The sequence below is a fragment of the Hevea brasiliensis genome, chromosome 13, assembly GCF_030052815.1.
Source record: "Hevea brasiliensis isolate MT/VB/25A 57/8 chromosome 13, ASM3005281v1, whole genome shotgun sequence".
Lineage (NCBI taxonomy): Eukaryota > Viridiplantae > Streptophyta > Magnoliopsida > Malpighiales > Euphorbiaceae > Hevea > Hevea brasiliensis.
The window spans coordinates 1,910,101-1,938,089 of record NC_079505.1 but is presented as its reverse complement, the minus strand read 5'-3'; the positions used below and the strand labels follow the sequence as shown (position 1 = coordinate 1,938,089).

Here is a 27,989-nt window from a genome sequence, read left to right as displayed (position 1 = left end):
CAACTCATATCTCATCATCATTATATAGCCCCTCCTGGGCCCTCCAAACCAAGCAATACTCAAAACCTTAAAAATTATGTTTTAGTCCCTATAATTGACATTTTGTAAAAATCCACTCAAACATGCTCTAAAAATTCGAAAATTTTGTCCCGTAGTCCTTAATAATATTATAAGGCTATTGCAAAATGAATTGTAATTTTCTAATCATCCATGAATATTTTATTCAAGAATTTTACTCAATTCCATAAGTTTCCAACAGCTAACATATTCTTAATTCAACCCAATTCAATATTCACATATTTAAACCTCTATCCTCAAGCTTCAACCAATTATATAAAATTTAAATATCTTAATTTCAAATAATCTTATATGCCCACATGCTAAAAATCTAACTAAAATCCATCTATATTCTTCAAAAATATTCTACAATCACTCAAAAATTCAACAAACACTATAGAATATCTCCAAATAATTTTACTTTCATCATATATTTTTCTTATAATTTTTCTCCAATTTTTCCTGTTTAAGAAACACTGTATTTATGCTCCACAGACAGAGAAATAATAAAAATTGTCTTACCCGAAGTTTATCTGTGTCTCAAAAATTCCAAAAATTTATAAGGAAGCCTCTGGAAGTTGAATTATCTCCATAGCCCACCAGAACCACCGCGCACGATGGCCGGCCGCCGGTCGCCGGCAACATTTGCTGGATCTGATCATACCACCATATTCCTCTCCTCTTCCTCAGTCCATAGGTGGTCTCGGATCGTCGATCCAACGGTTGGATCGTCGTAGATCTGACGAAAAAGCTTAAAAAACCCGAAAATTCTCTCCTCCATATCTCACTCATCCGACCTCCATTTGCTTCAAAATTGGTATCAAAAGAAAGCTCTCGGAACAAGCTTTCCAATGCCACCTGAATCGCCTCGATCGGACGTCGGATGAAGCCGAAATCTCGCCGGAAAGCCGCTGCCCACTGTGCGCGCGTTTTCTCTCTCTTCTCCCTCTCTTGCCGCAGTTTCTGGTGGTTCTGGCCGTCGCCGAAGGGTCGCCGGCCAGGTGGGGAGCTGCTCGGGAGGTCGCCGGCCTGTCACCGGAAACAGAAAGAAGAAGAAGAGAGGGAAGGAGAGGAGAAAAGGGAAAAATGGGGGGGGGGGGCGGAGTCCTCCTCCCGATTTTTGAGTCCCATTTTTTTTTTTTTTTTCTAAAAGGTTGGCAGTGACAGTGGAAACCCACTGTCACACGCCAAAGTCACTTTCACTTTTTTTTTTTGTGGTTGTTACATTCTTCTCCCCTTAAGAAAAATTCGTTCTCGAATTTTCGAATAAACAAAGAAATAAGGAAAAGAAGATTATTAGAATAAGTGCAATCATTACTCCTTCAGCTATGCAGAGATTGGTAAAACATTTATTCTTCAAACTCTTCGTATATTATATATGACATTCTACCGCTCTCTGATTCTACTATAGTGTCCTATTTGTCATCATCTCTTTCTAGAGATGTTCTTATCTCTTGGCTATTCACTGACCACTCTTCTGACATCTCAGGTATTCATTATAACTCTATTACTCTCGACTTAATCTCTGATAACTTTAATTAACTTTGGCGCTTACCTCACTTTTATTACGCCCTAACGTGTCTCTTAGTGACTTCAGTCCTCATCCCTTTGTTTTAAAAATCTCTGTTTCCCCAAAACATGATTTATGTTCCTTATCCTAAGGCATCCTATGAGTAGCTTTCCTGTAGCACCTATCTAGGCATCTTGTTCGAGATCTTCACTCTTCTTATGACCTCAGTGGTCAATACCTATAAATCTTCTCACTCCCATGATACTTCAAATTTTTAATCTCTTTTGTGTCATTACTAAGGTACTTAGACCAACCTCTATTCATCTTATGTAACTAGTCAGGTAGAGTCTCCTCCAAGGGCCAAGTGTATCATTTATCAACATTGGAAAGTAAACTGGGTCTCTTCTCTTATATAACAAAAGTGTTTATATTCCCTGACAACTCAATCTAATGCGACTTTATCAATTCTCACTCCTTCTCTGGAATGGAAATATCTAGACTTCTTCCTATAGCTTCTTAGTATGTGGCCTACTTCTGACACATTGGCACTCAGATCGAGGCTCTACTACTCCTTTAATCTATCATCTCATAATGTGTTCCTAGCATACCTATTCCTCCTTATCCTCATCATTATAACTAGCTCTATCGAGTTTTCTTCCTATCCTCTGGATCTTATACACTTCCTTTTCCTATTTCTGCTATTGTTGATATCTTTTCAATCTGCTCCACTTATTCCTTAATCTTAATCCTATTTCACCCTTACACCTTTTCCTTCAAGGAAGTCCATCCCATCATCAACTTTAACTTTCATTTTATTTCTTAGTCTTATCTTGATTACTAGTTCTATTACTTCGGGAATTCTAACCTTACGATTTACTCTTACCAGCACATTCTTCACCTTTTGTAACACTTATAATTAACCATAGAAAATTCTTTTTGTATCCCCTTTTTCCAACTTAATTATCATAACATTATCATTCCCCACCAGCCTCAGTAGGAAATTGCTCATCCTGGATGGATAGGAGCCCTTGAAACTATAAGTTCCATCTGAACTAACACGGCTGTGGAAAATGTGTGACATGCCTTAATTCTAAACAAAATACTTTATGTGTTCATTCTCCTTAATATAATCACATATACTGCCTGTAGCTTTCTAAACTTCAACCTTAAATTACCCATCAGCAATAATTTCATCTATTGAAACTCATCCACAATTTGTATTTCCTCCAGCTCATAGTTTAAAACAGTTGCAAGCATTGGTAGCTAACTCCATTTGACTCCTGTCACTATTCTGATCGTCCTTTCATACTTAACACTAGGTACGTACTTACTGTCATTCTCACATCAGGAAATAATGTGTGAATTGGTGCCTACCAAACTCTCAAATAATTAGGTCTCCTTGACTCAGTCTCTGTTCCTTATATAACCTTCTAGAACCAAAAGCACAAGCTAAGCTTGAAAAGAAAGAAAAATACTCTTATATTCAACTATGCTCGATTATCCATAATAATATTGTTTAACCTATGTTTCTTGGTCTTTCAAATTTCATCATCTCCTAGCACAATTATGCTCCATCTATAAGGTATCATCTGCATGAACCCTTTATCGTACCATTGTCCTTCCTGACATAATATTTTATAATTTATTAATTTTACTTATACTCGACCTATGATTCATATCTATCATCGTTTATATTGTGCCCTTAACTTTTGTTGATTCCTGAAAGATTTATCTTACTAATAGATTCTTCCAACACTAATTCCACCCTTATCTATGGTCATTAATTTGATCCTTGAACTTTCTAGTGATTTATAACCACCCAGACTTGTCACTTTTCATTCTACCCCTACTGTTGTTCTGTCATTATTGCTTCACTGCAAAGTGATTCTGTTGGTCACACTAAAAATGCTTGCCTGACATTCATAATGAACCTCTAACTACCTTCTCACTATCTCAAAGATCTAACCTAAAGCCTATGTATCATTGTCTATCATTCTTTTCCTCTCATCATACCTATATGATCCCTTAGATTGACTTTTATTCAACTTACTACTTACTACCTCCTTTGTCTCTGCCTAATTAGATAGTCCGCAATACCACTGCACACCTTCTAGCTTTTGCTCATTATTATTGTATTCCTCGCCTAATCTTCTTGATACTGTTAACAAGTTAAAAGAATCTTGCCCCATTGCTATCCACTTCACTTTAGGAATAAGGAATAGATAAAGTATGATCCAATCATAAAACTCCAAGCTCTATATTTTTGCCCCTGTCACTATCTCAACTACATCATGCTTTGAGTATCACATTACTAGATTCCACACCTCCATCACTATCCTCACTAATGTGGTCCCATTTTGGGTTCTCCATCCTTGTCATTCACCTTGCCAAGAATAACACTTAGCTTACCCTATATCTTAACTTTGTTCCTTTTATTATGCGCCCTTCAGATTGTCCTTTCATTTATTCCTTTGTCTTACCCAAAATAGAACTTGACTATTCTATCCCTGGTTCCATTCTTCTTCCTAACATGATAGCTGTACCTGCTAACTATATCTTTCAGAGTCTCTACCACGTTATCACATATCTGTGCTACTCAAATTTGGTCCTTTGACCACTCTAGCTAGTACTTCCACTGGCATTTAGATTATATTGCATCTGCAATCAATTGTCCAAATCTTCATTCTGCACTTTCTCTATCCATTGGCCTTCTATAATTTATCTTCGCTAATTTATTTCTCTTAACACTATTATAATTAGATTATACTATTGTTTTGAACAATATGAAGTTAGAAAGGAACTCAGGAAATTGCAGTCATACCTTTATCGTATGATTTCTATTCTTATCCTTTAGCTTACATAATACCCTTACTACCTCGAGAACTGATTCTGCAGTAATTTTACTTATTTGTTATTATTATTATTATTTTTCCATGTTTACTCAATTAGCCAAAACTTAAGATTCCGGGCACCCAAACCCGTCATCCAATTCAAAGGATTTACATCCATCGTGATCTAATTATATATGATTCCTATAATGGAACTTGTATCCTCTGCAGGATACCTGAGCCAACTACTCTCTACCACACTCTACAGTCCCATCTAGGACACTATTCCATAAGTCATCATTATCACTAATAACCTTCGATTCCTTCTGAAAAGATAGAACTATACCCTAACTTGCTGCAACAAAGGTACTACATTTACCACCTTGCACAAAACCATGTCAAGTTAATGACTCTTTTATCATATTATAGCTCTGTAAATCATCAATTCATAGTTTCGACCTTCTCTAGGTAGTAGGGTTGTACTTTATTCCATACTGATACACACAAGGTATACTATTCTCACTAAGCTCTAAGCAAAATGTTTGTCATACTGCAAAAACCATCCAAAATTCCATACCGAAAACTAGATGGTCTCACTCTATAGGTGTCACCTTTACTTTGCAACTAGTCCGAAACTTCTGGTCTGATGGCAACTCTTACTGTAACTCTAGCTCATGCTAGGGTAACTGAGTCACTGACTCTAGTTACCACCCAACTGTGACCTTTCAATATTCTAACTCTAGACTCTTAACCAGGAGTTCCTAACTCCTCTGCAGATATAGAACTCTGTTCTGGTATTACTGTACCAAAACAGAGACTGCCTGTAACATCCTCATCATAAGCACTACAGGGAAGTACGCAGCTCTACACAATAATCTCATTTCGGATCATGTCTGACTACAGGCGGACATCGAGAACATTGTATAGTTACTACGATACGTCCTGGAAGACTAGGTCTCTTAATCTCTTATCTCTCTTGAATCTTCTATTATCATAAACTTATTCTGACGGGGTCATCCACTGATGACTGCCTGCAGTGGTATCCTCATCCTTATCTAGGGCAACTGTATTTTCAAGACTCACCTTTATGCACTCGTGCCTTACACGAAATGGGCACACCATTTAAACCCATACTGACAAAAATATAGTATTTGTTGGAGTACGTATTTCCATGGTAGACCTCAATAAGTTTGCTAAATCTATTTCATGTTTCTATGTACTCCACGAAAATCAAGATACTAACTGAGGTAATCTTATATTTCCCGAGGTATAACGCAAAATCTAAAAACAAAGAATTACAGAAAAAGACGAAACAGAATCCTATACTCCGCATGTAACATCCTAACAAGACTCCTTTTTACACTTCCTATTATATTATTTCCCATGAATCTAGAGCCTAGGCTCTGATACCAACTTTGTCACGACCCAACCTATGGGCTGGACCGGCACTAGGACCTGGGCCAGTATAAAGCCCCCGAGACCCGTAGTAAGCCTTACTGTTCTCAAACCCATGACTAGGCCCACAATTTAGGCTCAATATGCATATAAGATAATTTAAATTAAACTGTTATAATTGTATTTTGGGCCAACTTAACCCAGTAATTATCAGAAACTGAAATTAGGGGAGCCCAGCTCAACCCTGTTATATCATTTACAAACTATTTAAATCTCATAAAAATTTTTCATTTATTAATACAAAAACTTAAATTCACGCAGTCCCTGACAGGATTAATACTACTACTAGTACATGCGGAGTCCTAAATTACAAATTTGGAGAATAATAATACAATTAAGTAATCTTTTCATAACCTGAGAGGAAAGGGACAGGTTATTCTGAAAAAATGTCTGCTCCTGTAGCCTGGAAAAATATGGTGAACAGGAGTGAGCGTTTGACTCAGAGAGTAAAATATCAATTTTAACCATAATCTCTATAACTATCTAAAACTAATGCACCCTGTAGAGTGAAATGCAACATCAGCAATAATTTCACATCATAACAGTAAAAAGGTAATTTGGAGCACTCACACACCCAGTAATATCAATCATAATATATGGGAGCTGATCCTATCTGACTCTCTTAAATCCAACTTTGGTGCCTGAAGAACTCAAGCCGGACTTTCGCTTAATAAACCAAATCGGGGTCCCAGCGAAGAACTCAAGCCGTGACTACCCCCGAAGGATTGGGTCCCAGCGAAGATCTCAAGCTGTGACTAACCGTCCTATCCATAGTCCACACCACATCACACGCACGCTAACGCACGCACACTGCTCCAAATTACCACAACAATATCCATGGCACTTTAACAGTTATGAATGCAACATAAATCGTGCCTAGAGTTTAACTACATAAATATATGCATATAAGTGATGCATGGGCATGCTTGAACATATAATAATATCGAAATTACAATTAAAATTAATATTTTACTCACAAGACAATCGATGACTATTGTGGTCTTTGGATGCAGAAAAATAGCTGACCTCGATCACCTAATAATTAAATTATAAATTTATTAGTACCAAGTTAGAATAAAACTCTAAAGAGGCAATAGACAGCCTAATTTATGCCGGAAATCCGGCAGAGTTTCCCCTATACCTGGAACCTACCCAACCTGCAAGAAGGCTCAAATAACACTTCTAAATTCAACTCATATCTCATCATCATTATATGGCTCCTCCTGGGCCCTCCAAACCAAGCAATACTCAAAATCTTAAAAATTATGTTTTAGTCCCTATAATTGATATTTTGTAAAAATCCACTCAAACATGCTCTAAAAATTCAAAAATTTTGTCCCGTGGTCCTTAATAATATTATAAGGTTATTGCAAAATGAATTGTAATTTTCTAATCACCCATGAATATTTTATTCAAGAATTTTACTCAATTCCATAAGTTTCCAACAGCTAACATATTCTTAATTCAACCCAATTCAATATTCACATATTTAAACCTCCATCCTCAAGCTTCAACCAATTATATAAAATTTAAATATCTTAATTTCAAATAATCTTATATGCCCACATGCTAAAAATCTAACTAAAATCCATCTATATTCTTCAAAAATATTCTACAATCACTCAAAAATTCAACAAACACCATAGAATATCTCCAAATAATTTTACTTTCATCATATATTTTTTTTAGAATTTTTCTCCAATTTTTCCTGTTTAAGAAACACTGTATTTATACTCCACAAACAGAGAAATAATAAAAATTGTCTTACCCGAAGTTTATCTGTGTCTCAAAAATTCCAAAAATTTATGAGGAAGCCTCTAGAAGTTGAATTATCTCCATAGCCCATTGGAACCACCGCCGGAACCACCGCGCATGGTGGCTGACCGCCGGTCGCCGACGACATTTGCTGGATCTGATCATACCACCATGTTCCTCTCCTCTTCCTTAGTCCATAGGTGGTCTCGGATCGTCGATCCAACGGTCGGATCGTCGTAGATCTGACGAAAAAGCTTGAAAAACCCGAAACTTCTCTCCTCCATATCTCACTCATCCGACCTCCATTTGCTTCAAAATTGGTATCAAAAGAAAGCTCTCGAAACAAGCTTTCCAACGCCACTTGAATTGCCTCGATCGGATGTCGGATGAAGCCGGAATCGTGCCAGAAAGCCGCTGCCCACTGTGCGCGAGTTTTCTCTCTCTTCTCCCTCTATTGCCGCCGTTTCTGGTGGTTCTGGCCGTCGCTGGAGGGTCGCCGGCCAGGTGGGGAGCTGCTCGGGAGGTCGCCGGCCGGTCACCGGAAAAAGAAAGAAGAAGAAGAGAGGGAAGGAGAGGAGAAAAGGGAAAAATGGGGGGGGGGGGGGGGGAGTCCGCCGCCCGATTTTTGAGTCCCATTTTTTTTTTTTTTTTTTGTGGTTGTTACACATATTTTCAAATAAATTTTATTCTTATGTCAATAAAATATTATAATTTATAAGTTTATTAAAAGTTTTTAAAAATATTATTCATAAAATTTATTTAGATTTTATTTAAATGATTAATTGTTTGAAATAAAAATAAATTTTGATTTTATATTAAAATATAATTAAAAAATCATAATATTAAAATTCTCATCCATTTCATGGTTAAATGACTAAAAAAAAAAAATCAAAACCTTTATAAGTTTTCCAATTTTAGGCAAACTTTTTTATTTTATCAGTTTAATATTAAACTTTCACATTAGTTTTAATTTTAGTAATTAGCCAAATTGAATTATTTAATTGATAAAAATAATTTAAATTTTTGCCAATATTATTAATATTACTCATTCTTGTTATTTTTATGTCAATTGTAGCTGCTACACTCAAATTGATAAAAATATTATTTTATTTAATTTCTTTATTATTTTGAAAATTATAATTACATTTATTTTAGTTATATTATTTGTTCATATTTTATGTTTAAATATTTGATTTTTTTCTTTAAATTTGAAATAAAATAATAAGAAATATATGAATTAAAAGTATAAGCAGAGGGAGAGAGAGAGAGAGAGAGAGAAAATAAAATTAAGATAATAATATTGGATATATTATTCATTTTATTTTTTTTATCAACTTGAAGTTTGTTAAAATTAAAAAAAAAAACTAAAATTATTTAATATATTAATCTATATCTATGTAATACATAATGTGAGAAGAGGGGGAAGAGAAATTAGCTTTGATCAAATTACCCTTCATTATTTATAGTATTTATAATTATATTTTTTAATATTTAATTTAATTTTAAAGTTTATGTAAATTTAAAATATTTAGAACTTAAAATTTAATTGTATATATAATTTTAAAGTTTATATAAATCTAACATTTTTTGTCCTACTTGTATTTAAAGTCTATTTAATTAATTTTTTATTATAATATAATTTTAAATAAAATTTTATAAAAATATTTTCATGATTTATATTATTTACAAAAATAGAAAGGTGTTTTATTTATATAAATAATTTTTTAATGAATCCTAATAAATTTTTATCTCTATCTTATAATTATTTATGTAAAATTATTTGAATATAATTATTTAAATTTACGTAAAAGAATAAGAAAAGAAATTAAGCCATACATATGAATTCTTTTATTAATAATTTTCAAATTTTCATTTAATTTAATTTCTTATAAGTTAATTAAAAAAATATTTCATATAAAATAAATTTATATTTTTCTTAATTATAGATATATTTCTAAAATTTTTAATTATTACATTAATATATGAATTAATTCTAATTAAAATTAAATTTATAAATCTTATGTAAATAATATATATATATATATATATATATATATATATATATATATATATATATATATATATATTGTAACACCCCTAATTTTTAAATAATTATTTTATGTATAAATTATGATATTTTAATTTATTAAATATTACAGTATTTAATTTGAATTTTTTGGGTTTTCAAAATTAGATTTTTATTTTTTGAGATAATAAATTTTAATGATTTTTAAAAATAAATTTAAAGACCATGTGGCAAATCTCAAAATATATTTAGACTCCAAAATTTTTTTTGAGCTTTTTATAATTTTTTTTGAAATTTTTGGACCTCGTTTTGCGCTTAGAGTAGAGTAAAAATATAATTTTGAATACTTTGAATTGAACTGGCCGAATCAAATTGGACCGATCGAATCAGATTGGCCTTCTTTTTCCCTCCCTCTTCTTTCTTGTGTGTCACCTCCCCCTCTCTTCTCTCTTCTTTTTCTCTCTCCTCCCCTCCCCATCGCCGACCGTCCCCCCACCCCAGCTCCCTTGCACGCCAGCGCACCTCCAGCCACCCTCCCCCATTGGCGCCGCTCCTCTAGTGGTCCGAATAATCGCCTCAAAGTCTCTCCCCTTCAAACCACGCCGTTTCACCTTCCTTGGCCAATTCCGGCCAATCCAGCCACCGATTGGACCGAGTCTAGTCCCCTTCGACTTCTACTCATCGAGAGCTTTCCATAGACACCTATTTCATCAATTTTCATTGAGCAGTTTGTGCGAATCAAGTTCAGAAAGTTATAGCCAATTTTGACTTTTGGACTAAATTCTTTTCAAACCGTGAACCCCACTGAGATTGTGAGACCACCAGTACACTCCACTCGTCAAGAGCTTAGAAATAACACCAATTTGAAATTTTTTTGACATTAAAATTTTGGTGAGTCCCATGAACTTAGCAGTGATTTTTCGGATCTTTAATGAGTCTGTTTAATTAAATAAAAATAATATTCTAACTCCTAGTATTATGGACTTCTCGTAAGTATTCTCGTTTTAAGAAAATTCTATCGATGATCAAAACTGCATTTTCGAGCTGAACATGCGGGTTGTCAGACCCACTTTAGAAGTGGGTTAATATTATAGTGCTTCTCGCCATTTTCAGATGCTCCGAACGCATTTCAGGTGTCATTATTGATGTAAGTGAACCCGAACTCTAAATTTCCATTTTTGTCTAATGCTAGATTTAGAATAAAATTTATAAAATATTCATGGGTAGCCAGTAAATTATAATTTCTTTTGCAATAGCATAATAGCATTGCTAAGGACTGCGAGGCATGTTTATAGAATTTTTGGGGTTAATTTGGTTATTTTTTTGCAAAATATTAGTCTTAAACTTTATAGCTGAATTGTGTAGTTATTTGAATTTTGGTTGGTTTGGAGAGCCCAGGAGAGGCAATATGATGATGTTGTCATGTAGCCCTGAGGCCATTGAATTAGAAAGTGTTATTTGAGTTACTTTACAGGTTGAATAGGTTCTAAGTATAGGGAAAATTCTGCCGAATTTTCGACATAAACTTAGGATGTCTTTGGCTCTTTAAATTATTAATTTAATTTAATACTGATAGATTCATGAATATAATTATTTAGGTGATCCGAGTCAGCCTTCTTTCTCTGCTCAGCCGCCTCAGTGATCTCCGATTATTCTAGTAGTAGATATTGATTTTATTTATAATTTCAATATTATTATATATTTAAGGCATGCTCATGCATTCAGTTATATATATATATATATATATATATATATATATATATATATATATATATATATATATATATATATATATATAGATAGATAGATAGATAGATAGATAGATAGATAGATAGATAGAGAGAGAGAGAGAGAGAGAGAGAGAGAGTGAATGCTAGGCATGCTCTTGTGTTGCATATTTTATTAATGAAATTATTGTGGATGTAATCTTAAAGTAATTTGGAGCTGAGTGTATGTGTGTTGGAGTACACGTAGTGTGAATGCAGATGTGGATAAGATAGGTAGTCGCAGCTGAAACTTAATTCACTGGAACTCGATCCTTGTATGTGGATAAGTCGGGATGAGTACGGCTCTGAGTTAATCTCGTTGACCCCTGCACTTAAATTATTAAGAGAAAGTCCGGCTTGAATTGACCTCTCTGGGAGGTATTGGAATTAATAGAGCTGTATATGGGATCAACTCTCATATGTATATATATTAATGTGACACACAGGTGTATGTATGCTCTCAATTATCTTTATTGCGAATATTGCTTGAATTGTTTAATACTATATGACTATGCTGTATTTCATATCTAGGCAATGCATTAGTTGTAAATAGTTATAAAAATTGTATTTAAAATTAATATCTTAATCTATGAGTCGAACGTTCACCCCTATTGAACTATTTTTTCTTAGGTAACAAGTGGACTTTTTGAGAATAACTTGTTTTATTTCTTGCAAGTTTACCAGAAAAAGCTTACTTATGTTTTATTTTCTTTGTTTTAAATTCTAGAAATCCGCATGTATTAGTGATGTATTAATCTTACCTGGGATTGTAATAACTAAATTTATTGGAGTTGTAAACATATTTATGTGGATATGCTTGGATGCATGAGATGATCATTTCTCTATATGAGGGAGCTAAGCTCTCATTTTGTTATTTATTTGCTTTAAGGATTATGAGAGTGAGTTGAGCTCTCCATATTATTGATTTATCGATTTATAAGTTAAGTGAGTTAAGGCTACCTGTTGGACAGTCCAATTTATGGCTGAATTTTGTCCGTTTATTTTCTTGAACTTAGACTACATTTATGGGCTTTAAGTTTGAGCTAAAAATAGTTAGGCTTATTACGGATTTTGGAGACTTTATGCTGACCCAAGCCATAATATCGGTCTAGCCCAAAATTCTGGTAGTGACATATATATATATATATTCAACAACGGATAAAAAAAATTCATATTCATTGATTTATAAAAAATATTTAATTAGTATTTTTTAATTAGTATATAAAAAATATATATTAAAATTATATGAATCTAAAAGTTTTAAATAATATATAATTATGTACAAAGCATAAAAAACAAATTATATATGAGAAAAAACATTTAAATAGATAAATATATCTTATTTAAAAAATTAATAATTAACAGAATATATTAAGTTTGAATATAATTATAAAATTAATATGATTAATAAAATGATGTATTATTAAAAATTTAAAAATGTTAATGTCTATATATATATAAAAAATATTTTTTAATTTTTTTAGTACTATAATGTTATCTTAACTTTGTAAATAATAAATACATATAAAAAGAATTATAAATAATATATATAATATATAATTATTATTTGAATTTAATAAATTTATATTTAAGTATAAACATAAATTGACAATTTAATTAAAAAAAATTATAATTTTCATATAAATATAAGTATTACATCATTTAACATAATTTTTATTTATAAGAATTTAATAATTTCTTTTATTGAAATTTAACAGCTACCTTTTTAAAAAATTATAAAAATTCTAATTTAAAAATACATTATAAATTAATTTAATAAAATATTTTACTATAAATTAAATAATTATCTACATATTTTTTACTATAATCATTTTAATTAAAATTAACAATATAGTAATGTTAGTATTTTTTATTTTATTAATATTTATTTTTTAAAATTATATATTTTAATTATTAATTTATTATTTATAAATAATTTATTAATATTAATATATTTTTCTATCTCATTTTTTTAAAATTTTTCTGCATATTATTATATTAAAAAAAAAAAACCCTATAAACTTTTGCATTTTTGGGGTTTTCTATCTTTTTACGCCTCGGATTTCCTTTTGTCTTTTTGAGATTTTGCTTCGTGCATTTAACCGGTGCTTGCTCAAAACGACGCTGTTTAGCCTTTGTTTTCTTCCCCTTCACAGCATCTTTCCTTTTGTATCTTTTTTTTTTTTTTTTTTTTTTAATTTCCTTCTTATCTCTGAGAGATTCAGAGATAAGATGAAATCCGGTGAATTCTTTGCTTGAGATGTAAGGTCTGCGCGTTATCATGAGTGGGGGGAGTGAGGACAGGTGAGAGGGTGAGAAGAGTGATGCGGTGATAAACAGAGGCAGAGTAGGGGTGACGAACGGAATTTCGGGGACGAGAATGCCGCCACCTACTGCGAGGGCGATTGCTAGGGCTTTCTCTGCCGTGAAAGTGACGGAAAGTACGAAGCCACCTGTGGCTGTGTGGAGCCAAGCGGCGCTAAATTTCGGTGAGGAGTTAGCGTTCATGGGGAGATTAAGAACGGTATTAGTGGTGATTCAACAGCTGGGTTTAATCTGAGAAGGATTCCATTTTTGGTGATGAACAAAATAGGGATTGAGCACATGGACTGTGATGATTCGAAATTGAAAAGGCAGCCTGCAAGAACTATGAAGACCATCTATGACTTTTTGAAGTAAAAATGATGGGTAACTTCTTATTTCCAGAATGAGTTATATTTTTCAACTTCATGTTCAATTTAAGGAACTTTCTATAAATTTGGAATGCAGAAATTGATTGGTGTTGGTGTCGAAGTTTCACGATTGTGATTGATAATTGTAGCAATGGAATAATTTTTCATGAGTGTATTCATGCTTTAAGAATTGTGTATCTTTGAATATGCAAGTGAAATAGGGTAGATAGGCACCTAGATTAAATTCCATTTCCATCCATGCTTGATTTCCCTGATTTATTGTTATTCTTTTTTTCTATACCCTTGATGATCTTGCATTGCAAAGAGACAGAATATTGTGGCTGTTGTTGTGAAGGCTGTTGGAGAAAGCTACGAGTCATCCACCTCCCTCAGCATTGTTAAGTCCGTAAAGAATGTTGTGAGTTTCTCCCTCTACCGCTCCGTGAATTTATTCTCTGTGGTATTTCTATATCGATATCTCTATTTCCGAGTTCTTTTGCTTGCTTTCTAAAGTTGTAGACACTTAGCTCTTTTATTAATTGAATTCTATTCTTGGCCAATAAATCAGCAAATTAACTTTTATAATTATTATTTTTTGTTTTGCAGTAAAGTTCACGCCTCTGTTTCAGTCCAGACGCTCAAGCCCAAGGACAAGTCTGATTGCTTTGGTGTTTTTTGCCAAACATAACATCTATATGTGGTTCATACCCTTTATTCTATAATATCAAAATCATGTGTGTTTCTTTAATTTTATAGATTTTATCTGGCTTTAATGGATGTTGGTTTCTTCTGATGTTTTATATAGTGGCAATTTTCTATTTTCCTAAGTAGTTTGGCTCTGATCTACTTAGTATGCCTTAGTTGGCTTATTTTTTTTTTTTAAAAGAAAAAAAAAATTAACCTACAAAACATATGTTGCATTTTCTTAGAAGGTTTCTTTGATTTGTTTCTTCCTAAATATGTAAATGACAATTTGTTTAGATATAGCATCAAGATTAGGAAGAAGATAAAAGACACTCCAACCAATTAATACAATCATTGAAAACACAATCAGTGAGAATTCATAGCTATCAAACTACATTCCTGTAGATTGCTGTATATGTAATGTTTACATCGACCCACCCCGAAGCAATAAATATCTGGGTTTTAATTTTGTAAATTAAAGGAAGAATATTCAAATGCTGTATTTGAATCGTACAGCATGGTACATAATTCAATTTAATAAACAATGATCATTGACATTGCTTAAGCTGCAATTATGTGTACCCCGTATGATTATGCTTTGGATGTAAGCTCTCAATGCTCTAATGTGGCTGGATATTTTCCAAGAACCATAACTCAAGTCAATGAGGAAGAACAGGAGGTGCAACTGTGTGGGTGTTGCATGATTTGTTGTGTCTGCATTTCTGTCCAATTATGTGGAAGTAAACTTCTGTTGTGTCATTGCAGTCATTACATAGGATCCAAACCTGCAAATTGCCCATGCTTTTTAGACGTCCTTCAGTGAAATTACTTCAAAAGACTAATAATGCGTGTCTTGTTTCAAACATAGGAGACAGATTGTTATGTACATGTTTAACTTTCATCTAATGTAAGTTTTCCTTTTTTTTCCACCCTCTTTGGTAAGTCATATGATGTGTTAGAAATTCAATATCACCAAAGTCTTCACATGAAATCTTGTCAGCACAGCTTATATCGCATCCAAAGAAACACAATAGTTTCTATGCATTTCAGTTGAGGATGATTAGTCTGACTTAAACTCTGCTGTGTTTTCGTTAATCGTTTCAAAATCACTGCATAATTTAAAACTTCCATTACATTTTTATTTATTTATTTATTTACTTATTTATTACTTAAAGGTTTGCAAGAAACTGAAATGGGGTTTCTAAAGTATTTTTTTCCTTGAATTTGTGGCAGGTAGCCCTACAAGGAGCCAACTGCTCAGACGAACGAAGACACAATTTAAACTGACATGTTTAAACACTTTTTCGAATTTGGTGAAGGATGGAATTTTACGGTTTACATGTAAGGAAGGGAAGTCACTCTTCTTTCCTCTTTAGTCTTTATGTTTTTTTTTTTTTTTCTCCCTTTTCTTTCTTTCTTTTTCCATCCAAGCAAACATAGGATTTAGCTACACTCTTTGGAAATGAGCATGGTGTGGCTTTCTATTTATGCACCAGTTTTTTTATTTTAATTTAATCCACCTGCTGAGGCTGGTTTGCTGTGGCTTAAGTATTTTTTAATGTTTTGATAATGGCATTCTGATATTTTATGGGCTTCGAGTCATTGTTTGCTTTTGTTTTAGTTAATTACCTGCATATCTTTTTATTTGCCTATAGAATAAGTTACAATGAGATCAAAGAGATGGTGTCAAGTAGCTTGGTTTGATTAATGGCTTTATTTCTATAAGGGAATCAGCTTTGTGTTAATTTCATATTTCAAATATATATATAATCACAATATGATTACAATGACTATGAAATTGTTAATTTATTAATTTAAGAAATTATAGTTCTATAATTTTTTTATTCAAATCGTATATAATATATTTTATGTGTAGAAAATAAAAAAAATTAAATAAATTTTGTAATAAATTATAAATAATAATTTTATTTAAAATATATACTTATAAAAAGTTTATTTATTAATATTATTATAAAAATTTTAATAAAAAAATTACACCAGCAGCATTGTGCCAGTATGATATAGCTTGTATATAGCTAAGGGTGTGTTTGAATTGCTATTGAAAATTATTGTTGAGAAAATTATTTTTTTAAATATATTAATTAAAAAATATTAAAAAATAATTTAATAATTTTTTAAATTATTTTTTTAATAATATTTAAAATGATATTTGTATATGAAAAAATAATTTAGATTTTTTAAATATAACACTAAACAGCCGCTAAATGATATAATTAAATGAGTTGCATGTTTGGTTTTTTATGAACAGTAAAATGTCAATCTTACTTTTGTCCTTTTTTTTATTTTTAATTTTTTTTATTAAAGTATATTTTATTATTATAATACGTAAACAATAAATACTATATTATTAATAATGATTGTTCTTAAATTAAATTATATACATAAAAATAATATGCAATATAATAAATAATTAAAATTTTATTTCAATTAAATTTAACTAAATGAAGTTAATAATTATTAATAGATAATAATTTTATTTATAAAATATAATAGATGAATTATTAATATAAATATTTATTTATTTATTTATTATATTAATATGCTAAATATAAAAAATTATCTGCAGCATAGCGCGGGTGATGAAGCTTATAAAATTGGAGGAAACAAATCAGGATTGAAATTCAACTTTCAGGAGATTTCGTGTAAGAAACCCATTGCCAAGGAAAAACGCAGTCAATGGAGACTTGGTGAGATTTCTTTTAAATGGTTTATTTATTAAAATTTAAATTTGAGTTTTCATAAAATAATTTAAATATTTTTAGATTAAAATTTATTATTAGTATTATTATTTGATAATGAGACGGAGAATGGAATTGTTGCTCTTTGATGGAATTTGAAAATGCACTTTTGTATTCATTTCTTTGTATTTGCAGACCAAACATATATAATTAGGGTATGCATGGGGTTGGTTAGTTTTTAAAATTCAAATTGAATAAAAAAAATTAAAAAATTAAAATATTAATATTATTATAAAAATTGAATCAAATTGAATTTATAAAATAATCGAATTAAATATTTTGATTTGATTTGGCTTGTTGAACAATGTCGATTACTTCCACAATTGAAAACATATTACCACAAAAAGCAATATTCCCAGATGACTTTGAATCATCACAAAACAGAAGAAATTAATGTCAAATAAAATGCAATTCCACTCTTACCACATAAGAACACAGACAAATTTTGTAGAGTGTATTCAGAATCACTTTTGTTTTTGATTTTTCATCCTAAAAAATAATTTTTTTTATTGAGCTTTTTATTTTATATTTTCTTTTTTTTTTCCTTGTTTGTTTTTAAAACTTGGCAATCAAAATGGGAAACAACCACATTTGGTTTTCTATTTCAGTTTCTTTTATTCCCTGACCTCACTCCTCCACTATTATAGGACAATTATTTTTTCAAATAAGTTAAACTTTTCTAAATTTGCTCATTTTACTTAATAATTATAATAGTAAATATTATGTAAATTTATTAAAGTAATGGTTTATAATGAACCTTTTTTATACATTATTTTTTTCATTAATCTTTATTTTTAATAATATTTTTAAAAATATATAAAGAAACCAATATATTGTTATACTTAATATTACTTTTAATTTTAGAATTTATTTATTTTTTAATTTCTAAAAAATGTAAATATTCTTATTTATTTTCTAGTCATATGAGAAACTTAATAAATTTTTTTAAAAAAATAGATTTCAGAAAACACAAAACAAAAAATTATAAATAGTTTTCAATTTTTAAAAATTAAAAAACAAAAAACATGCACTCAATATGCCAAAAGTGGTTGGCAGTGGTTGAAACAAAAAACAAAACTCAAAATGGTATTCCTGGACTCCTCACCCATTGGGTTTCAGATCATAAAAAGAAAGCTTAGCTCCATTCTTTCATTAAGCCTATCAAATCTAGCCCAAACTATAGATAAAAGTGCAGAAATCAATTCTTCTTGCACATAGGTTGGTATTTCAGGCTTATTCTCTCTAGGAAATTTAGAAATGAATGATCTTTACTTTTTCAGAAACCTTATCAATAGCACTATAACTTTCATAAAAACACCTAAGGTTGATTATTTCATTAAGCTAGATGAAATTTGGTATGAAGACAAAACTCAAAATGAGCAGAGTTGACAGAACTAGATTCTGTTTTTAAGTGATAACTCACAATCTGCTCATTAGAATTAAGCCTGTGATAAAAAGAGGACAGAATTTTCTACAACTCTCATGAAGATCATTAGACCTAATTCAGTAGATTTACAATGATAAAATGGGTGGAAAGGCAGACTATGTGACAAACTTAGGTGAAGCAAGATAGACTAAACTAAAATGTCAATAACTTATTTTTCCAAAATCAGAATTTGATTCCTCACAATGCTACAAACTCATAAGACACAGACTTAACTAACTAGAAAAAACCAAATTCAAATTCACCAATTTGTTGATTTGAAACTCTAATAGAGAGTAGGTACCACTAGGTGACTTTTTTTCTAAGTGAAAGGTTTGGCATGTTTTTAAAGTATACCTTCTCCAATTGGTTTCCATACTCAAATTTAAAATTGAGAATAGATTCTTATGAGTATAATTCAATGGGAAATTGACCTAAATCATCTAATCAAATTTCCTTAACCCAAAGGCACCCCAGTCACACCACCAACACACATACTCATGAACATGTTACATGTAATCATTCCCCATCTACTAATAATGAAATATTCAAATTAGGAATGCCACAAAAACACATGCTATAATTTTCAGTAGTTATAGATAAATAGATGCCTCAAATCAGGAACTTTCGTGTATTATAATAAAGCTTTTCATTATTTCTTTGTCTACAAATGCTTCATTAAGATAGACAAGCATATCCTAGGCTCCTAGTTAGTGTGTGCAATGGAACCCATAGACTTTAATGTTTTGATTCCAGAAGAAAATGTTAGCAAAGTTAAAAGGGTATCAAGTCAAATTTCCACATTAAAATTTCAAAACAATAACACAAAAATGCATAATATATATACAAAGTGAAATTTCTTTTATCAGCATTACATTGCACAAGATGCATAATCTATTAGAATTACCTTCAAGAGGAAAGGAGAGTGAGGCAGCAGATTCTTTGAAAATATCAATAAATTTTTATAAACCTCAATCACAGAAAAAGAAGAAAAAAAAATAAAAATAATTGCAAAAGAAGACTGGCTAAAAAAATAGCATTTTTTTGTGGTAAATAATACAAAAACAAAATTAAAAAGGAAAGAAGAAAAAAAATTACTAGAAGAAGAGGAGATCCAGTCGGCGAACAGAAAGGAAACAAAAATAAAAAAGAGGAGAGGCGAGAGATTAGGATAAAAATTTGAGAGTTCGCAATGAAAAAGAGGAGGGGTAAGAGATTGGGATAGAAATTTATGAGTGAGTAATAGTCGGTAGATAGGGTTTTAAGGGACAAAGAGATACTTTTATTAATTGTATATGAGCAATATTGGAATAAAAATGAGTAAAACTATGTTTATCCATTGAGTTAGTGGTTTTAAAAATTTGGCAAACCTGTAATTAAATCATGAAAAAATCATGAAATACTATGATCATGACTTGTCATTATTCCCAAACACAATTATGAACCATACTTACATTAAGAAGTCACGACTCACCATGATCCAAATAATGGTTAATGACAGTTGTACTAAAAAATGACAAATGATAAAATTTTAAATTATTTTTTAAAATGTGACATAGTTTCGTGAACTTATTTATATGCTTTGGTTTTAATATATTGTGAGCCATACTTACATTAAGAAGCTAGGACTTACCATGATCTAAATAATAGGTTAACGATAACTATACTAAAAAAATGACAAATGATAAAATTTTAAATTATTTTTTAAAATACCTTACATAATTTTGTGACCTTATTTATATGCTTTAGTTTATATATATATATATATATATATATATATATATATATATATATATATATATATATATATATGATTCCTCTCAAATATCATTTTTCTTTTTTTTTTTTAATATTTTTTAGTTTAACAATAGCTACTACAATATATTTATAAATATTTTTTCTCTCAATCTTCTAGCACAGCGTCAAATGTTTTTTTTTATTTAATTTTTTTAATAATTTTTTTAGTTTTAAACTTTATAATAATTACAGCTGTTTTTACTTAAAAAAATGAAAAGGAAATTTTTTTTTTCTTCCTCTTGTACATAAGAATAATTTAATCTATTAAAATTAAAGATAAATTAATAATTTTTGATTGAATAATATTATTTTTAAATTTTAATTAAAACTAATTAAATAAAAAAATTGTAAAAGAGTGGAAAAAACTGAGAGATTCTTCGGCAGGCAGAGGAACGCCAAAACAAGAACTGAAGGACACAAGAGTACCCTGGAATGTCGATGTTGTTTACTTTGAAGCAACCGTCGTAGCGAAGACAATGGCCATTGCCACCGCAGTGATCCCTTTGAAGCTCATCACCAGTCGCAGGCTTCAACCTAAAAATCATACTCCATTTCTTGCTCAAAATCGGCCCTTCAAGGTCTCATGCTGCGTTCTTCACAATCCAAGCTCTCTCCATACTCATTGTCAGAAACTCGTCGATAAATTTGACCCTCGTATTCCGATAGAGAAAGCCCTGACTCCACCCAGATCCTGGTAACCCTTCATTTTACGATTACGAGCTCCATCTTGTTTTCTATGGAGGATGGCAAGCTGTTGGTTAGTTCTTTTTTTTTTTTTTAAAAAAAAAAATTCTCAAGTTGCTTAGAATAGTTAATAACACAAGAAATTTGATAATTTGGTATGATTTTATCAAATACGGCAATTTAAGACTAAATTGAAATATTGAATTCAGAGCATAATTGGGTTTGCCTTGTATTTTCATTATGCATAAAGTGGAGGCTTCAACTCCTAGCGATTAGCATACATCAAACATATCGTAACACAGTAGAAGTAGAATCTTATTTACCAATTTTGGGTTGTATGTTGAATTTCAGGATACACTGAACAGATAAAGGATCCTCGTGACTTTTTCACAGTAAGGTACATTTATATTGGTAGAAAATTTGGTTCTTTTTATTTTTTGTTGTTCTTGCTTTCTTTCAGTATGCTGTCATTTAAATGTTGCTAATCATTTGGGCTCCATTAGGTTCTTAGAAGAAGAAAGGGAAATGCTTGAATATGACTTCCATTTGTCTGCATTTCAACCAATCTTTTTCCCCTTTTTCTGAGAACCTAATGGAGGATTAACTCTGGCAGATTCGGAAATGTAGAATTTCTTGTGTGTCGAGATGATGATGGCAAGGTTCATGCGTTTCACAATGTGTGCCGCCATCATGGCTCTCTTCTTGCATCGGGAAGTGGGAAAAAGTCTTGCTTTGTATGCCCTTACCATGTGAGTTTATCTGTGCTGCTTCATGCAAACATTTTGGAATTCCCTCAGCCCCTTTTCTTGCATTATTTTAATCTTGATCATAAACAAAGAATAGTATAGGTTCAGCTATATATATCTCTTGCAATAGTGCTTTGTGATTCACCACATTGTTAATAAAGAGGATATGGCAAATTCATATCATAGGTAAATGATGATCAAAGTTTAATGATCTGGATACATGGGTTACAAGGCCTCATATTATGGAGAGATGCATCAGGTGGACAAGGTTTGGGACATGTCATATATGTATATGTATGTATGTATATTGTGTATGTATATATATTCATCCTTGATTGTTGCCAAAACATCGTGGTTCGTCTTAGATTGGGAACAGCTTTTGTGTGATGGATATAAACCAAAATAATTGCTCCAGTGATTCATTAAGTGATTAGTGGCGGGTTAGGCGTTCCTTCTCTGAGCCAACAAGAAGACAGTAGACAATGCTTAAATCAGTCCACTTCAAAGGTGGACAAGGTTGGAACTTTTATAGTTGACCATGGTTTGTTAGCATAGCAGTGGCACCTAGATTTTGAAACACAGTTTGGTTGCTAAATTTTCTAATGTTGCTTATTTAGTTGAATTGGATTGATGAATTCTAACCTCAAGTGCTACATCATCAGACTGGTGGGAGCAATGTTAGGCTGTGCCACTGTGGTATTTGTTTTTTTCTTGGTCTATTTTCTATCATACATTTTCTTTTCCTCCAGCCAAGCTTTACATTATTCACTAGCACATGATATATGACTGTTTACAACCTTACATCTCTCTAGGATTTAAGAAGTTACCATGGGTAATATCTCCTATTCTTTTCATTTCATTTCCTCCCTTAAACCATAACTTAAATATATAGAATTCATAACTGAAGGAATTGAGTTTGCTTTGCCATATGAATATACTGAATTTTAGCATCTATTCTTATAATAAGCTAGTTCATGATTTAATGTGTATCCAATCTTTTTATGCAGGCTTGGACTTATGGTTTGGATGGAGAACTTCTTAAACAACAAGAATAACAGGAATGCAAAATTTCAATGTAAATGTTTGCTGAAATGTTAGAGTAGTAATCATTTTCCATTAATATATGGCAAATTAATGATCAATGGATAATTTAGTTAATTTCTGTTGCTTGGAGCATAGGAGTTTGGGCTTGTTCCACTAAATGTAGCCACTTGGGGGCCATTTGTTCTTCTCAATGTGGGCAAAGAGAATTCACCTTATCAGGAAGTTGATGGCAATATGGTGGAAAATGAATGGCTTGGTAGCTGTTCTGATACACTGAAAACCAATGGAGTTGATTTTTCTTTGAGTTATGTTTGTAGATGTGTATACAATATTGAATGTAACTGGAAGGTAAGATGCTTCAATATAAGTGTACTACTGAATTTTGGCATTTGATTTTAATAGCAATAATTTTAGACAGGAGCCCATTTATGCAAGGTGAATGAGGTCCCTTTCAGTTCTCTGTATGTTTTCTCGCAGTGAATTAATCCATATATTCATCATCCTTGGCAATGAGCTCACTCTACAGTAGACTTAAGACACTGAAACCAATATCCATTAATTGCATTGTGTGACTTGATTTCATGGACCGCTAATTCCCCTTCTTCCTTTTCAGATGTTTTGCGACAACTAATTAGATGGTGGCTACCATGTTCCATATGCACATAAAGATTTGGCATCTGGTTTGAAGCTTGATTCTTACTCCACCATAGTATGCCTCTCGCGCTTCCTTGTCATTCTTGAACATTTTGTTTTAGCTTTATCAATTGTAGCACTTGATTATGATAGATCTATAAGACTGCCATGATTTTTGCTCATGGTCTCCAATTTCAGCATTTTCACTAAATTTCAATTATCAGTAAAATTCCCAAATTTAATTTATTTCGATAAATCATCAATGCTAGATTTTGATAAAATATAAATAATATTTTTTTACATGATAACCAAGTAAAATTTTTCAAATACATTTTTGTAGGCTTAGAGCTATTATATTTTATCGTCACATAAAGAATTTGGCTAAATGTCTACAAAAATTTTGTAGAAGCAATCTTCTTGAATCAAAATCAAACTTTGAGCTTTTTTACTTATACAAATTGAAATTGAGCGACAAAAATGTCCTTTAATGAAATTAACCCAATTTATTACATAAAAGCATCATTTTTTTTTTTGACATTTCATAGTAAGTGCGGTTGTCCTCCACCTAAATTACTGCTTTTTTTGAGATAGATATACGAAAAGGTCAGTATCCAAAGATGTGAAGGTGGCTCAGCTAGAAGTGAAGATGATTTTGTTCGGCTTGGATCAAAAGCTTTATGTGCTTTCATTTATCCTAATTTCATGATTAACAGGTACGTAATTGGGTGGAAGATGTAATAATAATGACTGATTTATTTGTTGTTCCCATTCTTTTGTACTTTGAACCATTTCTGGGTCTTACAGATATGGGCCTTGGATGGACACCAACCTTGTGCTGCTTCTCGGACCCAGGAAATGCCAAGTGATATTTGACTACTTTATTGAGGCTTATCACAAGGTACCATCTCAAGTTTACTAATTCTGCACTATGTAATATTTAAGATCTAAAAATATTGTGACTGCCCCTCTCTCTCTCTTTGTCTCATAGATGCTAAACTGAGTAGTTGCCATGGTTTTAACCAATAACACATACTCAAATTATTGACATGCGTGCTATTAATTACTGAATGTAATTAAAAGGAACCCATTCTAATGATATCTATATTAATATGTGTCCTCAGGATGACAAAGCTTTCATTGAAAGGAGTAGTAGATAGTGAAAGAGTACAGGTACAGATAGACTACAGTTCTTTCTTGTAAAATTACTAGCTATGTTGCAGATCTTTAGGGTTCATACATGATTTGCAGATTGAGGGTATTATGCTTTGTGAAGGTGTTCAGAGTGGTCTTGAATCTCCAGAATATTGTAGCGGTAGATATGCTCCCACAGTTGAGAAAGCTATGCATCATTTCCACCAATTGCTTCATGATAATCTTAAAATGTGAGTGTCCTGATGCCTTAATCACAAGTTTCATGTTCAGTATCAAGTACAATCATGCACTCACAAACTTAGGCAAGATCTTCAAGTACTCAATCCCCCCATTTTTGTAAATGAATATCAAGTACATCAAGTTCTTGGTACTTGGTTTTATACAAGGGATTTCAATTCCTCATCGGTTTTATTGTTGATACTATAAGATGAAGACAATCAAAATAATTGCAAATAGGGGTGTACAATCGATATGTTCGGTTCCAAACCAAACCTAATTGATCTGTATCAAAATCTTATGAAATGAAAGTCAATAGTAGAATTGAATCAAACTGAATCCAATTGGTTCAATTCGGTTGAATTCATCATTTTTTTAATCGAGCCAAAAATCGCAAAACGTTGTTGTTTAGTGTCAATAGTTGAACAAAACCCAATAATCACAATCCATTGAAACTCAGACCAATTGACAAAGGAATCGTCAAGAGAGGCAGGGAGACTAGACGACGTTGACGAGACAGACCAAGGGGCAGGGGTTAGATAGAGCAAGCAAACAAGGGTGAGACAGACAGAGAGTGTGGGTGAAGGAGGCCAAGTGTTGACGAGACAGATAGAGACAGTGAGGGACAAGGATGAGACAGATAGAGTGAGTGTGAGGGAAGTGGTAAGACAGCTGACAAGGACGGAATGAGGCAACTGGATGTAGACAAAGAGTTAAGAGCGAAGGACGAGGGTGGGTGAGGGAGGCAAATAGAAGTCTATAGAGTAGAACAACTGATTCAACTGAAGATGGAGACTTAACACCATGGCAAGGCCTATTGAGGTTGGGCAAACATGGAACTATATATGGGTTAACACTTAGGCTTAAGCTCCCTTATGGGTTTTAAATTTTAGTTGGTTTAGTTAGTTGGATCTTTTGATCAAATAAATTAAACCAAATCGATTAATTGAAACTTCTTAAAAAAATGAACAAAATCAAAATCAATAATGAAAAAATAGACAAAATTCGAATTAATTCAATTCAATTTAATTAGAATCGAAAACTACGGACCCCTAATTTGCAGCATCTTTCATGCTCTATGTAGTTTGGTTACATTAAAGTCCTGATTGACAATAACTTTTAAGGTAGTATTTAGTATTTTAACTCTTCCCTTATATATATATTGTTCAGTGGCATAGTGTTTATACTAGTTCTTAGAGGTTAAGGGGGTGATTCATGAAAAATTACTCTTCCTAGATTTTAGAGGTTGAGTGAGTGATTTGACTAAGTCAATGAGATTATGTCATTATTTTTACATTTACTAACTAATTCAACAGTCATTTTAATTGAATACTTTTGCTTTAAATCACTAATATCTAATAACTAATAACTGGTAAAATAATTAACAGCTACTAAAATAGCTAACAACACTAATATTACCATACAAGGCCTGATCATTAGTGGGATATGTAGATAAGTTATTTTACTCTGCTTTGTTTGGTTTATGAAATAGCATATTAAAAGATGGAAATAATATCAAGAAATAGTTATTTCATTGTTTTTAATATTTTTATCAAAACTTTTAATATGCAATAATTATTATCTTTCTGCTGTTAAAAAAAAAAATTGTTATTGGATAGGATATATATTCTTCTGAATTACAAATTTAGTGACTAATAGCTAATCTATAGAATATTTAATTTCCACGTTATTTAATTCTACAAACTAAACAAAGCTCCGACCATCTCATGTGGGTAAGAATGGAAGAAAATCATATGGAGTGATAATTCACTTTTTAATTTTAAAATCTAAGAGTAGTTCCAAGGTGTAAATAATTTGTTAGGAGTTATTTCTAGAAATTTTATGATGGAGAGCAACAGAACAACAAAAGGTTTAAACCCACCCCTTTGTCTATTTCCAATACAAAAAAGCATCATACTTGATTCTTTACGCCCATTTCATATAATTTTTTAAGCTAAAAGAATTTGAATTTTAACGTCCAAATATTTTCTAAATATAAAAATTAATTAATCAAATAATAATCTTGATTAGGGTGCATAAAATAAGATCTATAAATTTGACAATCCCACATCACATAACCCACTACCCACAAAAACATTTTTAATTTAAAATACAGTTTTTAAATCTGGTCTTATTATTGAATCAATGATGGCAAAAAGTTAAGAGTTTAAGGTTCAAAGCAAAGTTAAACCAATATATTATTAAAAGAAGCCACATTGCACATAGACAATAGGATTTTCAATTAGCTTCCTTCAACCAAAAAGATTTTATACAATAGTCTTTAGGATTGGGCTCTATATTTTTGTTTTGTTTACTTTTTGGTCCCTCTGGTCATTTCAGGTATTAGTGTAAATTTTATTCAGTCCTTGTAATTTTGAAAATACAACTATATAGTCACTCTATTTTATAAGTTTTTGAACTATTTAATTCTCATAATAGTAATTTCTTTCTTTTAAATACATTGAAGGACAAAAAACTTGATTTAAACTGGAAAAAAGGACTAAATAATAGACGAAACAAAAATATAACAATAAACTAATATATATTTTTTTAAAAACTAAATAGTAAGATTTGTTAAAATGGAAAAATTAAATAAGAATTTTTCCAATATTTTTTAATAAGCCCATCTGTTATAAGCCAAAGCCACACAAGGATTTGGTAAGGCTATAACTCTAGCCCTAATTCTCAGATTTTCAAGGCAATTTCTAATGGCAACCCTTATTTTTCATAGGTTGGACCTAGTCCATTGAAAGAGCTCAAATAACTTTGATCAGTATTAAAA

At 31.3% G+C, this 27,989-nt stretch overlaps 1 pseudogene; it reads left to right on the top strand.

The window, feature by feature from the left end:
- The first annotated feature begins 14,091 nt into the window (after positions 1–14,091).
- On the top strand, positions 14,092–25,577 carry LOC110652632 (choline monooxygenase, chloroplastic-like; annotated as a pseudogene).
- Positions 25,578–27,989: the final 2,412 nt, after the last annotated feature.